The sequence below is a fragment of the Dendrobates tinctorius genome, unplaced genomic scaffold (genome assembly GCF_039654945.1).
Source record: "Dendrobates tinctorius isolate UK_male_01 unplaced genomic scaffold, ASM3965494v1 ptg000103l, whole genome shotgun sequence".
Classification (NCBI taxonomy): Eukaryota; Metazoa; Chordata; class Amphibia; order Anura; family Dendrobatidae; genus Dendrobates; species Dendrobates tinctorius.
This window is the reverse complement of record NW_027361771.1, coordinates 25,997,882-26,016,274: the sequence shown is the minus strand read 5'-3', so window position 1 is coordinate 26,016,274 and position 18,393 is coordinate 25,997,882. Positions and strand designations below refer to the sequence as shown.

General features: G+C 44.0%; 1 long non-coding RNA gene across 1 annotated transcript in view; it reads left to right on the top strand.

The window, feature by feature from the left end:
* LOC141100224 (uncharacterized) overlaps positions 1 to 18,393 on the top strand; it is a 303,864-nt gene that overhangs the window by 210,182 nt on the left and 75,289 nt on the right. The window lies entirely within an intron of this gene.

Genomic DNA, 18,393 nt, shown 5'->3' with positions numbered 1-18,393 from the left:
GCTGACCTTGTCTGACTGTTTGAGTCTAAACTCAACTGTTCAACACGGTTTCCACACTTATGGACAACGGTTATCTTCTGGGTTGACCATGATCAATCAAAGTATCATGGAACTCAGAAGATACATGGAACAGATGAGTTTAGAATCAAACCAGACACCGAGACATACCTTTTTTCAATCTGTTGTCCGGCAAATGGAAGGTTTAAGTACTCACCAGCAGATGCGTGTGATGCAAGCCTGTCAGAATGCTCTAGTGGAAGTGCTTGCTGAAGCATCTCTTCCTCCCCCTGTCTATCCTTCCACAGTCCATCCTCCCCCTGTCTATCCTTCCACAGTCCATCCTCCCCCTGTCTATCCTTCCACAGTCCATCCTCCCCCCGTCCATCCTTCCACCACCATCAATCACACAGCCGTCCCTCCTCCTACCACTCCCTCTCCTTTCTCTAGTTCCCCATTCCATTCTTCCCAGTACCTACCTTCCCCATTGCATTATACCCCAATGCCCTCGCCATACCCACCCCCACATACACCTTCAATGTACCCACAAACCTCGTCTGTCCATCCACTCCCGTCCCAACCACATGTGTTAAACATCCCTTCCACTTCTGGTCCTCACCAACTCCCTCCCCAGTCCCCTACCCCCCCCTCGATGTGGTCAACCCTGTTAACCCCCCCTCCAATACTATCTCCACCCAACATTATCATAGTTTGTAATTTTTCTGTTGTAATATACCAAAAAAAAATTAAAAAAGTAATATACCAAAAAAAATTAAAAAAGGTAATATTATACCAAAAAAAGTTACCAAAAAGGTAATACCAAAAAAAGTTACAAAAAAAGTTAAGAAAAAAAATTAAAAAAAAAAAATACAGTTAATACAAATTGTCAGAAATAAACTTTTTTTTCAAAAAACTTTATTGTGATGTTTATTTTTTGCTTCTTTATTCAAATTACACCAGTGGTGTAAAAGGTAAACACAACACTTGTTAACACAACACACAACCCTGGGTAATATTTCACAGTACACCGGTGGTGTACAAGGTACAAAAAAACACTTGGTAGCACAACATTTGATAACCAACACTTGTGAACATTTCAAAGTGTAAAACGCTTGGTACACAACACTTGGTAACTTTACGCTTGGTACACAACACTTGGATAACTTTACGCTTGGTACCCAACAATTGTTAACACTGCAAAGTGTAAAATTAACCAAATCACATGGTAAAACACAATGCTTGTGCAAAGCAAACACTTGGTAAAATTTCAGATAAAAAAAAAAAAAAAATTACTCACAATTGGTAAGAAGAAAATTATATCATGTGATATTGCCAGTCCACTTGTCCCTCTGGTGTAACAAAATAATCTGCAAAGGTATCCCTAATTCTTGCCACTGAACCAGTACTCCGAAAAGTTTGCTGCTCATAATCCCACAAGGTGGTTTCATACACATTGTCATCGATGGAAACTGGTTCCTTTGAAAGGACAAAATTGTGCAGGATTACACAGGCCTTTACCACCTCATCCACAGTCTCTGTTTTCATTTTCATGGCCGTTAACAGGACTCTCCATTTTGCAGTTAAAATTCCAAACGCGCACTCCACCACTCTGCGCGCTCTGGTTAACCGATAGTTATAGATTCTTTTCTGGTGTGTTAATCCACGACTACCATATGGCTTCAGTAGGTGTTTTGAAAGTTGAAAAGCATCGTCGCCAACGCACACAAAAGGCATTGGTGGGCCTGTTGTTCCAGGGAGTGGTCTTGGAGGTGGGAAGTTAAAATTGTCTCCATACAAGCGACGGCCCATGGTGGAACTCTTGAATACCTGTGAGTCGTTAGAACGACCGTATGCACCAATGTCCACGGCAATGAATTTGCAGTTTGCATCCGAAATGGCCATTAGCACAATGGAAAAGTATTTTTTATAGTTGTAAAACTGTGAACCAGATCCCATGGGTTTCACAATCCTGATATGCTTGCCATCCACGGCACCGATGCAGTTTGGAAACTGGCAGATATCTTGAAACTTCTCTGCAATCTCCAGCCACCTCTCCTGGGTTGGCTCTGGGATGTATTCCTCCTGTAGAGAATCCCATAATGCCCGGCAGGTCTGTTGTACAATTCCAGCAATAGTGGAAATCCCAATCCGGAACTGGAAATGGAGGGAGGTGAAGGATTCTCCAGTTGCCAGGAATCTTAAAAAAAGGGAAAAAAAGTAAAATTAATACAAACTACAAGCCATAACATAACAATAAAAGCCTGCAGAATCTGAAACATTTTAAAAGGTAGATAACTTACCGAAGGGTCACCATCAAACGCTCCGCCGGTGATATAGAAAACCGCATGTAGGTGTCCCTTCTCCGGATTTGTTCTCCAACACGATCCACCAATATCTCAAAGAATTCCATCCGCATGCGCACGTAGTTGAAGAACTTGTCCGGATTCTCCCTCAATTCCAGGTACAGTGTGGAAAAAACGCCACGGGTGAACCTCTGCGCATTAATGGGATGAATCCACTGGCGCCGTCTCCTCATACGCAGGATTCGCAGTCTTCTTTTCTCCCTCTCGATAGCAATAATTGCCAACCGATTCAAGTGAAGATCCAATTCCACACAGAAGCTGTCAATACTCGCAATAACTCCTTCCAGACTCGCACTAACTCCTTCCATCGCTGCCACTAGCTCTAAAACCTTTCAAAGAAATTGTATCACAACACCCTAGATATATTTCTCCCTAGTTTCCAGCATCCAATCACATTTGAGAGCATTTTCCAAGAGCGAATCATATTTGGGAGCATCCCATTTTGGAGGTGTGGAAAAACGGATCCGCAAAAAAACGGATCCAACGGATGACAAAACGGATGCAAACTGATGGTACGGATCCGTTTTGTTGAGGATCCGCAGTAAAATCGGTATGGCGGATCCTCAACAAAACGGATCCGTACCATCAGTTTGCATCCGTTTTGTTTCCATTTTTGCGGATCCGCCATTTTCAAATTTTTGGCGGATTTTGACTGATGGCAAAAAACTGAAGTGTGAAAGAGGCCTTAGAAGAGAGTTACAATAGTTGAGACGAGAACAAATAAGAGAAACAGTAGGAGTTTCTGCGGAGTCAAAAGTAAGAAAAGGTTGAATTCTAGAAACGTTTTTGAGGTGCAGCTAACAAGAGGGAGCCAGTGATCAAATGTGGGGGGTGAAGGAAAGCTCGAAATCAAGTATGACCCCAAGAAAGCGGTCATGTTACTGGGGAGTAATAGTGGAATCACACACGAAAATGGCAATGTCGGGTATAGGTACATTAGTAGCGGCAAGGGGACACAAGAGGTTTAGTCTTTGACAGGCTCAGTTTCAGATATAGTGAGGACATGATGTTGGACACAGCGTTTAGACAATCGCTGGTGTTTTCTAGAAAGGCAGGCGTGATGTCAGGAAAAGAAGCATATAATTGGGTGTCATTAGCATAGAGATTTTACTGGAAATTAAATCTACTGATTGTTTGACCAATAGGGGCAGTGTACAGAGCAAAGAGGAGGGGGCTTAGGACTGATCCTTGAGGAACCCCAACAGTAAGGGGAGATGAGAGGATGAGGAACTAATAAAAGATACAGTAAAGGAGCGGTCAGAGAGGTAGGAGGAGAACCAGGAGAGAACGGTATCCTTTAGGCCAATGGAGCGGATCATAGTGAGGAGGAGCTGATGATCCACAGTGTCGAATGCTGCAGAGAGATCCAAGAGAATTAGCATGTAGTAATGACCATTTGATTTAGCTGTTAGTAGATCATTAGAGACTTTAGTGAGGGCAGTTTCAGTAGAGTGTAAAGAGCCTGATTGGAGAGGGTCGAGAAGAGAGTTATCAAAGAGATAGCGGATAAGACGGGAGTGGACCAGGCATTCCAGGAGTTTTGAGATAAAGGGAAGATTAAAGACAGGTCTATAGTTAGCGGCACAGTTTTGGTCGAGGGATGGTTTTTTAAGTAGTGGATGTATGATGGCATGCTTAACTGAGGAATGAGGAGGGAAAGATACCAGAATAGAGAGGTTAAATATTTTAGTTAGGTGAGGGGTGACAGCAGGGGAAAGGGACTGGAGGAGATGTGATGGAAATGGGTCACTAGTGCAAGTGGTTGGGAGAGAAGATGCAAGGAGCCTGCTTACTTCTTTTTCTGTTACTGGTTCAAAATCAGAGAGTGAGCTAGATGCAGTGGGGGAGGGAGCACAGTGAATGGCATGAGGTGATTGGGAGATGATTTCCTGGATCTGGTCAATTTTTTTCTTTGAAGTAATTGGCCAGATCGTCAGCTCGAAGCTCCATGGTTGGGGCTTGTACTCTTGGGTTGAGTAGAGAATGAAAAGTGTCAAAGAGACGCTTAGGGTTATTGGACAGTGAGGTGATGAGGGTGTTGAAATAGGTTTGTTTTGAGAGGTGAAGAGCAGTGTTGTATGTTCTAAGCATAAACTTATAATGGATGAAGTCTTCATGTAGATTGGATTTTCTCCACAAACGTTCAGCGCACCTGGAGCACTGTTGCAGGAAACGTGTTTGCAGGGTGTGCCTGGGTAGTCACTATCTGTATTGTGGCGTTCTATGTATAGAAGGTGCAAATTCATCCAGGGCACTTTGAAGTGATTCATTGTAATGCTTCAATGAAGAATAAGGACATGAGAGGGAGGAGATAGGGGCCAATGAAGACTGCAAGTTCTTCATAAGTTTCTGGGTGTTAATGGCCTGTATGTTTCTATAAGTATGGAGAGTGGGGATGACCTGAGCGGCCTAGCAGTTCTTGATAGAGAATGAAAGAAGGTTGTGGTCAGAGAACGGGAGAGGGGAGTTTGCAAAATCATCCACTACACAAAGTCGAGAGAAGATCAAGTCGAGGGTGTTTCCGTCTTCATGCGTTGGAGAACTAGTAAGCTGTGAAAGGCCAAACGAGTAGGTTAGAGATAAAAGGTGGGTAGCACATGGGGAGAGGGGAAGAGCAATGGGGATGTTGAAATCGCCCATAATGAGGGTAGTCAAGTGGCAAAATGATCCAGGAACTGATGGGAGGGGCCGGGAGGACGATATACCACTGCCACTTGCATGGAGAAGGGAGTGTAGTGTCTGATGGCATGGACCTCAAAAGAAGGGAAGACAAGTGAGGGTACTTGAGGGATAACCTGAAAGGTACATTTTGGTGATAGGAGCAGACCAATGCCTCCACCTGCTATATTGTCTGATCTTGGGGTATGAGAGAAGTGTAGTCCACCATATGAAAGAGCAGCAGCAGTGGTAGTGTCTGACTGCTGGATCCAGGTTTCAGTAAGAGCCAGAAGGAAAGGAAGAAGTCATGAATGAAGGAGAGTTTGTTACACACTGAGCGAGAATTCCAAAGGGCACAATTAAGAGAGACAGATGGCATGCAGGGAACATTAATAAGATTAGAGGGGTTTCTGAATGAAGCAGTTCGGGGGTTTGACTTTCTATAACATGGGGGACCAGGGTTGGGAGCAATGTCTCTTGCGACTAGGAGAAGGAGGATAGAAAGAGTGAGCAGATGGTTAAGTGATTTGTGAGATCATCTCTAATGTGGAATGGTGGGACTGAATGGATCTGTGCAATTTAGCAATGTGAAAAGAGCATGAGTGCTATACATAGGAGAGGAAAGGAGTGAGGGGCCGATATGGATGGAGTGTAGAGAGTTAATGCCAGTGCGGTGGATATGTGTGAATGCAGCTGCCAAGATATAAATTACACAAATGCATATGGTATATATTTGTTGTAATTCGAATGTACAGGGAATAAATTTATGTAATTGTCTTACCTGTCTCCTGCCCGGTCTAACTGGCATGTTATAACTGCTTCATATTTTGGTCAAATGTACTTCGATTAAATGTGCATAAATGCCCCCTGCATAAATGCCTTCCCCAAGCTATGTCTGAATATATAGGAGGCTAAGGCTTAGATCTCCCTTTTTTTTGCTCTCTCTCTTCTTGTTAATCAAACTAAATTGAGACAGCAGGACCCAATAAATGTCAGATAAACAAATGTCCAGCACTACATGGATCATAAAGCACTTTGAAAAGTTTCTTGACCTCACAACATAAAGGGACAAGCAGAGTAAGTTGAAATAACCATACCAGATATAAGCTTGCATAGTTGAAAACACATATATAGCATTCAGGATTAACTGCTTTTTGACATTGAATGGAGTGGAGACACACAGGAGTTGATTCAGAGAGAGATTGAAAAAGCTGGTTACCAGATATAAGCTTGCATAGTTGAAAACACATATGTAGCCTTCAGGATTAACTGCTTGCTGACATTGAATGGAGTGGAGACACACAGGAGTTGATTCAGAGCAGAGACTGAAAAAGCTGGTTACCTGTATGAAGAGAATAGAGATGCGTGTCACATTCATCCATGTTACAGTGCCTTGCGAAAGTATTTGGCCCCCTGGAACTTTTCAACCTTTTCCCATATATCATGCTTCAAACATAAAGATACCAAATGTAAATTTTTGGTGAAGAATCAACAACAAGTGGGACACAGTTGTGAAGTTGAACAAAATTAATTGGTTACTAGCTGAAGAGCCAGGGGCTGCCTGGGCATAGTAACCAACTGTGGTTAGTTATAACAAATTATAATAATTATATTGCACATAAAAACATTTCATGTCATATATTCAACACTACAGATTTGCAACACAAATTAACTAAACGATTACCCAAGTATTGACAGTATTTTATTCTTTTACTCTTTAAAGATTTTTGGTTTTTCCTTTCGGTGCAAAGATGAACAGATTTTTGGCAGTGCCAACTCTTGAACAGACCACGTAAAGTTGACCATGAGAAAAGCATGGAGATTGCAAATCGATCCTTACTACTTTCAAGGACTGTCCCTGAACATTGTTAATGGACATTGCAAATAGCAGTTGAACTGGAAACTGGAGGCATTTAAAATCAAAAAACAATCAGATGGAATGAATGGAATTCTTGGAATGAAAATGTCCTCTCCTTTGGCACATCCTGCTTCTGAGCTGTGTATCTAACCCTATCCTGTGTGATAATGTCTGCTGAGCTCTGTATCTAATCCTATCGTATGTTACTGACTGCTCAGCCGTGTATCTAATCCTATCCTGTGTGATACTGACTGCTGTGCAGTGTATCTAATCCTATCCTGTGTGATACCATCTGCTGAGCTGTGTATCTAACCCTATCCTGTGTGATACTGACTGCTGAGCCATGTACCTAATCCTATCATGTGTGTTACTGACTGCTCAGCTGTGTATCTAATCTTATCCTGTGTGATACTGACTGCTGAGCCGTGTATCTATTCCTATCCTGTGTGATATTGACTGCAGAGCTGTGTATCTTATCCTATTCTGTGTGATACTGTCTGCTGAGCCGTGTATCTAATACTATTCTGTGTGATACTGCGTGCTGAGCTGTGTATCATATCCTATCCTGTGTGATACTGACTGCTGAGCTGTGTATCAAATCCTATCCTGTGTGATATTGACTGTTGAGCTGTGTATCTAATCCTATCCTGTGTGATACTGTCTGCTGAGCAATGTGTCTAATCCTCTCCTGTGTGATACTGACTGCTGAGCTGTGTATCTAATCCTATCCTGTGTGATACTGACTGCTGAGCAGTGTATCTAATCCTATCCTGTGTGTTACTGTCTGCTGAGCCGTGTATCGAATACTATTCTGTGTGATACTGTGTGCTGAGCTGTGTATCTAATCCTATCCTGTGTGATACTGTCTGCTGAGCCGTGTGTCTATTCCTATCCTGTGTGATACTGACTGCTGAGCTGTGTATCTAATCGTATCCTGTGATACTGACTGCTGAGCTGTGTATCTAATCCTATCCTGTGTGATACTGACTGCTGAGCCGTGTATCTAATCCTATCCTGTGTGATACTGGGCTCCCCCTGCAGTCTGTGTCAGAGGGTGGTCTGTGTTGGCACGGTAATAAATTGTGTTATTTCCAGCTTTACAGAAGGACGATAACACCATAGAAATGATAAGAATAATAGGCCAAATTGTTTGGTGAATTGGAACGCGCGGGGTTAAAATTTCGCCTCACAACATAGCCTGTGATGCTCTCGGGGTCCAGACTTGTGACTGTGCAAAATTTAGTGGCTGTAGCTGCAACGGTGCAGATGTCAATCCCGGACATACACACATACATACAAACATACACACACACACATTCAGCTTTATATATTAGATTTGAAATTTTTGTGGAAATTCAAAAGCTGAAAAGTAGGGCATGCAATATTATTCATTCCCTTTAACTTAATACTTTGTAGCACCACCTTTTGCTGCAATTACAGCTGCAAGTCGCTTGGGGTATGTCTCTATCAGTTTTGTACATCGAGAGACTGAAATTTTTGCCCATTCTTCCTTGGCAAACAGCTCGAGCTCAGTGAGGTTTGATGGAGATCGTTTGTGAACAGCAGTTTTCAGCTCTTTTCACAGATTCTCGATTGGATTCAGATCTGGACCTTGGCTTGGCCATTCTAACACCTGGATACATTTATTTGTGAACCATTCCATTGTAGATTTTGCTTTATGTTTCGGATCATTGTCTTGTTGGAAGACAAATATCCGTCCCAGTCTCAGGTCTTTTGCAGACTCCAACAGGTTTTCTTCAAGAATGGTCCTGTATTTGGCTACATCTATCTTCCCATCAATTTTAACCATGTTCCCTGTCCCTGCTGAAGAAAAGCTGGCCCAAACCATGATGCTACCACCGCCATGTTTGACAGTGGGGATGTTGTGTTCAGGATGATGAGCTGTGTTGCCTTTACGCAAAACATATCATTTGGCATTGTTGCCAAAAAGTTTGATTTTGGTTTCATCTGATCAGAGCACCTTCTTCCACATGTTTGGTGTGTCTCCCAGGTGGCTTTTTGCAAACTTTAAACAACACTTTTTATGGATATCTTTGAGAAACGGGTTTCTTCTTGCCACTATTCTATAAAGTCCAGATTTGTGCAGTGTACAACTGATTGTTGTCCTATGGAAAGACTGTCCCACCTCAGCTGTAGATGTCTGCAGTTCATCCAGAGTGATCATGAGCCTCTAGGCTGCATCTCTGATCAGTCTTCTCCTTGTTTGAGATGAAAGTTTAGAGGGACAGCCGGGGCTTGGTAGATTTGCAGTGGTATGATACTCCTTCCATTTCAATATGATCACTTGCACAGTGCTCCTTGGGATGTTTAAAGTTTTGGAAATCATTTTGCATCTAAATCCGGCTTTAAACTTCTCCACAACAGTATCACGGACCTGCCTGTTGTGTTCCTTGGTCTTCATGATGCTCTCTGTGCATCAAACAGAACCCTGAGACTATCACAAAGCAAGTTCATTTATACGGAGACTTGATTACACACAGGTGGATTATATTTATCATCATTTGTCATTTAGGACAACATTGGATCATTCAGAGATCCACAATGAACTTCCGGAGTGAGTTTGCTGCACTGAACGTAAAGGGGCCAAATAATATTGCAGGCCCCACTTTTCAGTTTTTGAATTTCCACAAAAATTTAAAATAACCAATAAATTTCTTTCAACTTCACAATTGTGTCCCACTTGTTGTTGATTCTTCACCAAAAATTTACATTTGGTATCTTTATGTTTGAAGCTTGATATGTGGGAAAAGGTTGAAAAGTTCCAGGGGGTCGAATACTTTCACAAGGCACTGTATAACTGCCTCATACTTTGAAGAAATAGCATCAGACATATTCAATATTTCAATGTTATTTGTAGGTATAAAAATGGGCATCAAAAAGCAATACAATCCTTAAACTTCAAAAGCATATTGAAAACTTTAAATGAAAAGATGGTGTGCTGCCTGCCCTGCCTGTTAAGCCATAGACTAATACATGTACAGATGGTAAGGGTAATTCAGATTACTAAAGTTAACAAATCAGATGAAGTGCACTGTTATCAATAGCGGAACTGTTACCAAATGAAATTCAATCTATACAAAGAAGGGTTCAAAGCATCCCAGACACAGAGGATTGCTATTAATGTTAACTGACAAAATAAGAACATGTAGTGGCAATATGAGCAAAAGCCCTCCAATATAGTAAACCTCAACTGGTTAGATAGTAAGCTGCCAGGCCTATAATAAGGGCCATGGAAAAGTCAATGCACAGACAATAGACATGATATCAATAAACAAGGTAAGCAGCTCTAAAAGAAATGACCTATAGAAGCTTCTATCAAAGCAAGATACCAGCCTATACAAGCTAGAGGAATTTAAAGAGGCCAAATAACCATTCAAAGGTAAGATGTTTTTAAAGAACCTGGGGAGCAGGTCTGCTGCTACAGACAACACAAATGAAGGAGACCCAACAAGGCATCTACACATTTCCAAAATTTTGTGGCAGACATCACCAAAGTGGAATTAATTTCAGTAGAGTATAACTAGTATATTGAGGACCGACACCTCTTCCACTGCAATCAAGCCAACAGATGGAGACTGTAAAGAGCCAGGTTGTGGAACCACTGTGCCATAGCCCTCAGAAAGCCTGGAGAGGCATAATTAGGTGGCTTAATAAATCCAACCTCGGATAAGCGGCAGCATGCGAAAACTGCAACCCATGGAGGGACAAGGAGGTGGCACCAGGTGCTATGACAGGGCTGACCTACAGAGGCTGGCAACTGACCCCCTAGAGTGGGCAGGCTGGTATGGCCCGAAGGATTGATGAAGACATGGGAACCATGGGTGCAGATGGGACCGGCTGAGGAACAGAAGAGCAGTGTACAGGGTAGACAAGCAGATAGGCGGATCTGGGGAACCTGACAACTAGCAAGCCTGCAAGGCAAGCTAACAACATTGCTCAGGCCCCTCTATATTGAAGGAGGAGCCTTAATTAGAAGGTGTCATCCAGCTATTGTCTGTGAACAGCTTAGGGTGACACATGCTGTCTCTTTAATGGGGAGGGAGGATGCAAAATAAGCATAGTGCTTGGGACTACAACTGAAACTTGAGGGAAACTGACACATTGGCAAGATGGGGAGGTGGTGTGTGTGTGTGAGACACTGAATTTCATGTCTGTTAGGTACTAGGAGATCCAACAAAGGGCCCACTGTGTCAAAGGGAGATGCCAGGTCGAGGAGAAGGAAGAGAACAAATTAGCATAGTTTCCTTTTGGCGGTTAGTAAGTCGTTAGTGACTTTTGTCAGGGCAGTTTCAGTGGAATGGTATGGTCGGAAGCCATATTGTAAGTGGTCAAACAGGGAATAAAAGTAGAAGTGGAAGGACAGTTCAAAATCAATGGAAGTGATGTTCCAGAAATTTGGAGGCATAGGGGAGAAGTGAGATGGGGTGATAGCTGGACACAGTAGGGCTTTTTGAGGATGACTGTGATCAAGGTATGTTTTAATCAGAATGGGAAGACACCAGTTGTTTGTGACAGGTTGAAGAGGTGGGTTATGCTTTGGATGAAGACTGTGGTAAGGTTGGGAATGAGGTGGGACGTTTTGGGGTCAAGGTCACAGGTGGTGAGGCAATGTCTTCCGCTGAGATGAGAGGAGAGTGAGGGGGACCTGGTGGACATAAGAGAGAATTTAAAGTACTGAATAGCTGTTTAAAGTTGTGAAACAGGTATGATATGTGTAGGGAGGAGGACCCCCACAGAGTGTCCAGGCAGGAACCAAGGGGACCGCCATCTGAGTTCCTAAGGACACAGTACCCGGGGAACAGAGGAGGAGAGTGGACTGTTGAGAGTGACAGGACAGCAAGGGGAGGGGCAAGTATCAAAGGGGCAGGGAGCGCGCAGAGGAGTCAGTTGGTGATACGTCAGACACGGAGCAGGAGACGGAGGGGGCGTGAGAGAGCATGAAGGACTCTGACAGTTCAGAGAAGAGACCAGCATCAGAGGGTAGATACGCAGTGGCACTCAGGAAAGAGGCGCCGAGCTTACTGACGGGGGACTGTCTCTTCACCCCAATCCCGGGTTACGATCTGCCCCCGGTCATCCTCACCCGTTACCGCTGAGCCCGAGCCCTCTACGGCCTGTCTGCTCCCTCTCCCAGCTGCTGCCATTCACCTTCAGCATGCGGTTGTGGCTTGCCTGCTGCCACCCGCGGACGCTGCCTGTTCACATCAGCCCGTTGTTTGCATCCTGTCTATCACCGCACACAGCCGCCTTCACCCCGCTGCAGTCGGCAGTTGGGGCCTGTTCCTCGTCAACAGAGACACTCTGCACACATCCCCAGGCTGTGCACATGGCCAGTAAACCTCCACATTTGAGCACTGCGGCACAACCCTGCTTGGGGACAGGAGTCCCATTGAACTCGCTAAAAAGTGCAACTCCGCTGTTACAACAGGGGGTTACTCCATCTCAGGACTCCACCAGGGCCTGTTGTGCCCCAACTTCTCCTGGGTGCTGGGGCACCCGAAGACTACTCCAAATCTTCAGCAGCTGGGCCCAGCGGCTGCTACACCAAGGCAGCCTCATTAAAGACGCCACAGCAGCCTCATCAAAGACGCCAGAACAGCCTTATCAAAGACGCCAAAGCAGCTTCATCAACAACGCTGCTTTCACAGAGGCGCCGAGGGATGTCAGGACGGATAAGTGACATTATAGAGTATAAGGACCCGTAGACGGCCATACTGTGGCCCCATAATAACCGGCCTCGGCCAGGTTAGTCGTGTTCTTTTCAAATAGTGTTTGGTTGTACTGAGTCCCTGCGAGGACAACTCTTGTTACCCCTTTTTTGGTTGCTTAGTATAGCCCTAGCGGCTTTAAATTATAAAAAGTTTGCTTTTCAAAATTCAACAAGTCTCGCGTCTCATCACTGCATCCTGCGAACCTGCTGTTACCTACATATGAGAGATAAGAAGTAGGTTTGTTTTGCTGCAGTGAGCAATTACACTGCATTTTTACAACTTAAGTTACTGGAGGGGCTACTACACTCCCTTTCTTTGGCAGCCGCACAGCATTACACTTTTTAGATGATGGCAAGAAAGAACATGTGCTTCAGTAGATGGCAAGGGCTGCATTAAGCAGCCTCTTCTTCTCTTCCTCCAACTTTACATCACACATAGAACAGTCCTTAATGGTGGCACCCAGTTACCCTTGTTTTCCCCCATGCTGCAACTCTCCAACTTCCCAATTGACTGCAGGAAACCACAGATTGCTCAGTCTGAAGATCTGTTCACCCATTCTATGCCATGGCCATCAGAAGTATACTCCAAAGTTTTACAGAGTCAAAAGGAGGAAATAATCTGCACCGATACTCAAATGTTTTTTTCCGTTTGATACAGGGCCGGACGAAGTAGGTTCTGATCAGAATCCAAACCCTTGTCAACAAGCAATTAACCCTGGGGGTGTGGAGGTTATCCTGATGAGATTAAGATATTTGAGGCACTCGCAGAACTGTACTGTGTTGTAATGGCAGGAAGAGGAGGAGGGTGATATACAGGACAAGGATTGGGAGAACAGAGTGTATGACAATTAGGTAGTAGATCCCACTTGGTGAAAAACCAGAGGCATGCAGCTGGGTAGCTCAGCAGAGGAGGAGGAGGAAGACGAGGAGGTTGCATTGCGGCTTCCCACAGACACAGATTTATGCCTCCACAACAAGCAATGCATCCTCAGCCCCAACTCTGACAGTGGCCATCAGCATTCGTGAGTCTGCAGTTGCCAAGTTTGGGTCTTTTTTTCAGACCACCAAAAAGACACAAATCACGTTATATGCCAACTTTCTTAAAAGTGACAGAGTAGAGTATAAAAAATGCAATAATTTGACTACTATATGCATGAACTAGCACATGCACGTTCAATATGCGTTAAGCTGGGAATCTCACATTGCTAAAATGCAGACTAGTAAGCCTCACCAACCATAGTCCATCCCATCAGCCACATCTTCTGATTCTTTCTCCTCCCTCACCATGGCAAGTGTTGTCACATGGGTCTCCTGCCACAGAACCTCCAATTGTTTACCCTCTACAGTGGGTAAGTGAGAGCCCATCAGCTAATACAGAAGTAGACGTGCCTGCTATTTTTTACTTATCTAGATACCAAGCACACTGCATCTTTCTCTATCCATGGTAACATCTCCATCTGCACCCCTCTCACAGTCCAGCAGCTAGTTCTGTTCACCCTACACCTCACTCTGTAAGCACAGCAGCCATTTGTGCAGGTGTGCTTACGTAAAAGATTGTTTTCTCCTACACATAGCAAAGCTAAAGAGCTTGAACTTCACCATCTTCAATCTAGTAATAATAATATTCTTTATTTTTATAGCGCAATCAAATTTCACACAGCTTTACAAGTCAGCAATTCACATAAAACAGTCAAAAGTGACAAAGTTTATGATAATCCAAAGACATATTGATAGGGAATTTAGATTGTGAGCCCATTGGGTACAGTGAAAATAATGTATGTAAAGAGCTGTGGAATAAGATAGTGCTATATAGGCAAAGCATAATAAATGCATAAATTAATTCCAGCTCAAAATAATTAAAGGATAAAATTTGGCCTGCTTTATGTAGCATGGTAGTAACAGAAAAAAATTAGATTTGTTACTATGGACAAGCCTTGGATACAGCAGAATCTGAGCACAAAAGATTGACAACCTCAGATGTGGTCAAATTTTTGGAGCACAGCAGTAACAGATAAAACTTTTATTTTGTCATTTGTACCCCTGTATGGAGAACAATATCAGCACCAAAAAATATCAAACTGACATCTAGTCTGCTGTATAACATTACTAACATAAGAAAGCATTTTTTAGGCTATGTGCCCACGCTAGCGTTTTTAAACGCTCAGGAAAAGGATCCTCTTTCCCAGAAAACGTGCATCTTTTTCCGCGTGTTTCTTGCACGTTTTTGACGCGTTTTTGACATGCGATTTCTGGGAACATTGGGGATGGCTAAAAACGCTCAGCTATGCGGAAAATAATGTGCATGCTGCGTTTTTAGCCGCTAAGGCTGGTTTCACATTTGCGTTTTTTTTCGCGGTAATTTAGCGCTAAATAGCGCATGCGTTTTTTTTCCTATACTTTGCATGGGATGCGCTTATGTGCGCATACACATGCGTTTGTACGCGTTTTACCGCGCATGCGTTTTTTTGCGGTATGCGCTCGGGCGCACAAAATGCAACTTGTTGCATTTTTTGTGCGTCCGATTTGCCTCAAAAAAACGCATGCGCGCGCAATGCGTTTTTTTACAGCAAGACACCCATTATAAGTCTATGGTGAGCATATGTGCGCATTGGCATGCTTATGTATGCGTTTTTTTGCACATGCGTTTTTTTTTTTACCATTAGTTTAGACAATGGAATTTAGGGGTTTGGGTAAAGTTAGGGTTAGTTAAGGGGGTTTAGGGTTAGGGTTAGGGTCAGGGTTAGGGTTAGGGTTAGTGTCAGGGTTAGGGTTAAGTATGGTTTGGTTAAGGGTTAGGGTCAGGGTTAGGGTTAGGGTTAGGGTCAGGGTTAGGGTCAGGGTTAGGGTTAAGTATGGTTTGGTTAAGGGTTAGGGTCAGGGTTAGGGTTAGGGTTAGGGTCAGGGTTAGGGTTAGGGTTAAGGTTAAGTATGGTTTGGTTAAGGGTTAGGGTCAGGGTTAGGGTTAAGTATGGTTTGGTTAAGGGTTAGGTTCAGGGTTAGGGTCAGGGTTAGGGTTAAGTATGGTTTGGTTAAGGGTTAGGGTTAGGGTTAGGGTTAGGGTCAGGGTTAGGGTTAGGGTTAGGGTCAGGGTTAGGGTTAGGGTTAGGGTTAAGGTTAAGTATGGTTTGGTTAAGGGTTAGGGTCAGGGTTAGGGTTAAGTATGGTTTGGTTAAGGGTTAGGGTTAGGGTTAGGGTCAGGGTTAGGGTTAGGGTTAGGGTCAGGGTTAGGGTTAGGGTTAGGGTTAGGGTCAGGGTTAGGGTTAGGGTTAGGGTCAGGGTTAGGGTCAGGGTTAGGGTTAAGTATGGTTTGGTTAAGGGTTAGGGTTAGGGTTAGGGTCAGGGTTAGGGTTAGGGTTAGGGTTAGGGTTAGAGTCAGGGTTAGGGTTAGGGTTAGGGTCAGGGTTAGGGTTAGGGTTAGGGTTAGGGTCAGGGTTAGGGTCAGGGTTAGGGTTAAGTATGGTTTGGTTAAGGGTTAGGGTTAGGGTTAGGGTTAGGGTCAGGGTTAGGGTCAGGGTTAGGGTTAAGTATGGTTTGGTTAAGGGTTAGGGTTAGGGTTAGGGTCAGGGTTAGGGTTAGGGTTAGGGTCAGGGTTAGGGTTAGGGTCAGGGTTAGGGTCAGGGTTAGGGTTAAGTATAGTTTGGTTAAGGGTTAGGGTTAGGGTTAGGGTCAGGGTTAGGGTTAAGTATGGTTTGGTTAAGGGTTAGGGTTAGGGTTAGGGTCAGGGTTAGGGTTAGGGTTAGGGTCAGGGTTAGGGTTAGTAAAGTCATGGTTTGGGTTAGTGTGAGTGGCCACCTAATGTTGGAAAAAAACGCAAACGCGGTAAAAACGCACTAAAAACGCATACAAACGCTTAAAAACGCTGCGTTTTTTTCATGCATGCTCATAAAAATGCTTGAAAAAAACGCAGCAGTTGTATGCTTTTGTATGCGTTTTTCAATGCGTTTTTTTGCGGGAAAAACGCGCTGCAAAAAAAAGCAAGTGTGAAACAGGCCTTAGCGATTCCTGAGCGGTTAAAAACGCATGCATTGGCACAAAAAGCCAAAAACGCATGCAAATGAATTAGAAGCATCTTGTAAGCATTTCTGCAGTGTCTGAGCCGGCACAAACGCTGCAGAAATGCTTACAAAAACACAACGTGGGCACACAGCCTTAACTGTGGCTGAGGCCTGTATACAACAGAATACAAATCAGATAGCTTCTGTTTCATGTTTATAACAGAAACATTTCTTTTTAATCTGCATGAGCTCTGCAGTGATATATGGTGTACTGAATCACATTAACAATTACCCAAAAATAAATGTTTGACTGTGTTAGGGCTGGCGGAATTCACCAAATAATATAAAGATCATAATAAGGTGCGTTCGCAGCGAAGTGTCCACCATGCAGAGATGTTAACTGCTGCTCGGTAATGGCAGCCACAAATGGCGGTATCGCACTGGACACACGTAGGTTAAACGCCACGCAGTGTGTAGTTGTGACAAGCTCTGTTGCTTCACAGAGCCATGGAACCGCAGAACGCAGATACCCTACCTGATTAACTGTCACAGGGCACGGCTGAATCAGCGCTAGTGAACGTGTGACTCTGCCCCAAGGTCGTGAGGTAAGAACCTCTCTAGACCCACTAAGCGCACGGCGTCCCATCTGTGAATGCCACTAATAGACGCTGGCTACTGTGGAGTGTGGACAAAGTGTACAGTGAAGTATAAGCAAAGCCACTTCTTGGCGCTGATGCTAGGCCCTGACTTTGCCGCCTACATGCATTATCAGTTTAGGTACTAACGGGCAAGGCTGAAAAACACATGCACACCAAGGGTAGGGGTTGGTCATTCATCAGAGACAACCAATTGTGTGGCCATGCCATCCTTTTATAACCGCAGCCTTCCAGGACCATGCTGATGGCCCAATCTGAGCTGATTGAGGACGTGAACATGTGACTTATGACCACAAATGAGCGGTCGTCTCACGAGCATGTTTAGATGCAGTAAAGTAGGACTTAGTTCCAGGAGTGCTGGATGCTCTTGCTGAATTCTGAGGAAAATAGTCACCGGAAAGGCTTCTCTCATAGTTTCAAGTTATTGAGGCGCTATCAGTATATACATCACCAGTCCAGGCTGAGGATGTATAAACCTCCTGGCCATCACTACCAGAGTTCCTCACTAACACAGTACAGTATTCTGCCACCAGTACCTCGTTCGAAATAAGCCCCGTCCGACAGCAGGCTTATATCAGGTCAGAAACCAATCCAGGTAGCATATAATATCCAATGTGCGTGCGGATGTGGGGATTCGTGAATCGAGATAAAAGAGCAGCCCAAGATTAATTTTATATTTAATCACTGAAAAGGCGCACTAGAAATATACAGGCATATATTTACAGAACAATATACAAGTATGCAGTCAAGAGTGTAGTACAAAGGTAGGGTATAGATAGGTTGCAATTTACCCTGTTATGTAGCATGTGACCACAGGGAGGCGCTGAAGGATCACTGATCCAAATCTTCGTTACAGACTTTCCTTGGCCGCGTCAGGTAATGAATTCTGCCAATAGAAAACTAAGCTCAAAATGAGCAGCCGTCTCTTATCTCCTAGGCATCAGATTCCTGCAGCTTCACAGCAGAAATCCAGAGCCATACATCTAGCGGTCTCTCATTCCTTTCCAACCACTCAGGGACTTGCACAGCAATCTCAGTGATCCAGGTGCCCTGCTCAGACCAGCTCTCAGGGTCTGCATGTTGCTGCCACCTCTGGACCAGCAATGGTAGCGCAACCTGCTTTGCAGGAAACCAC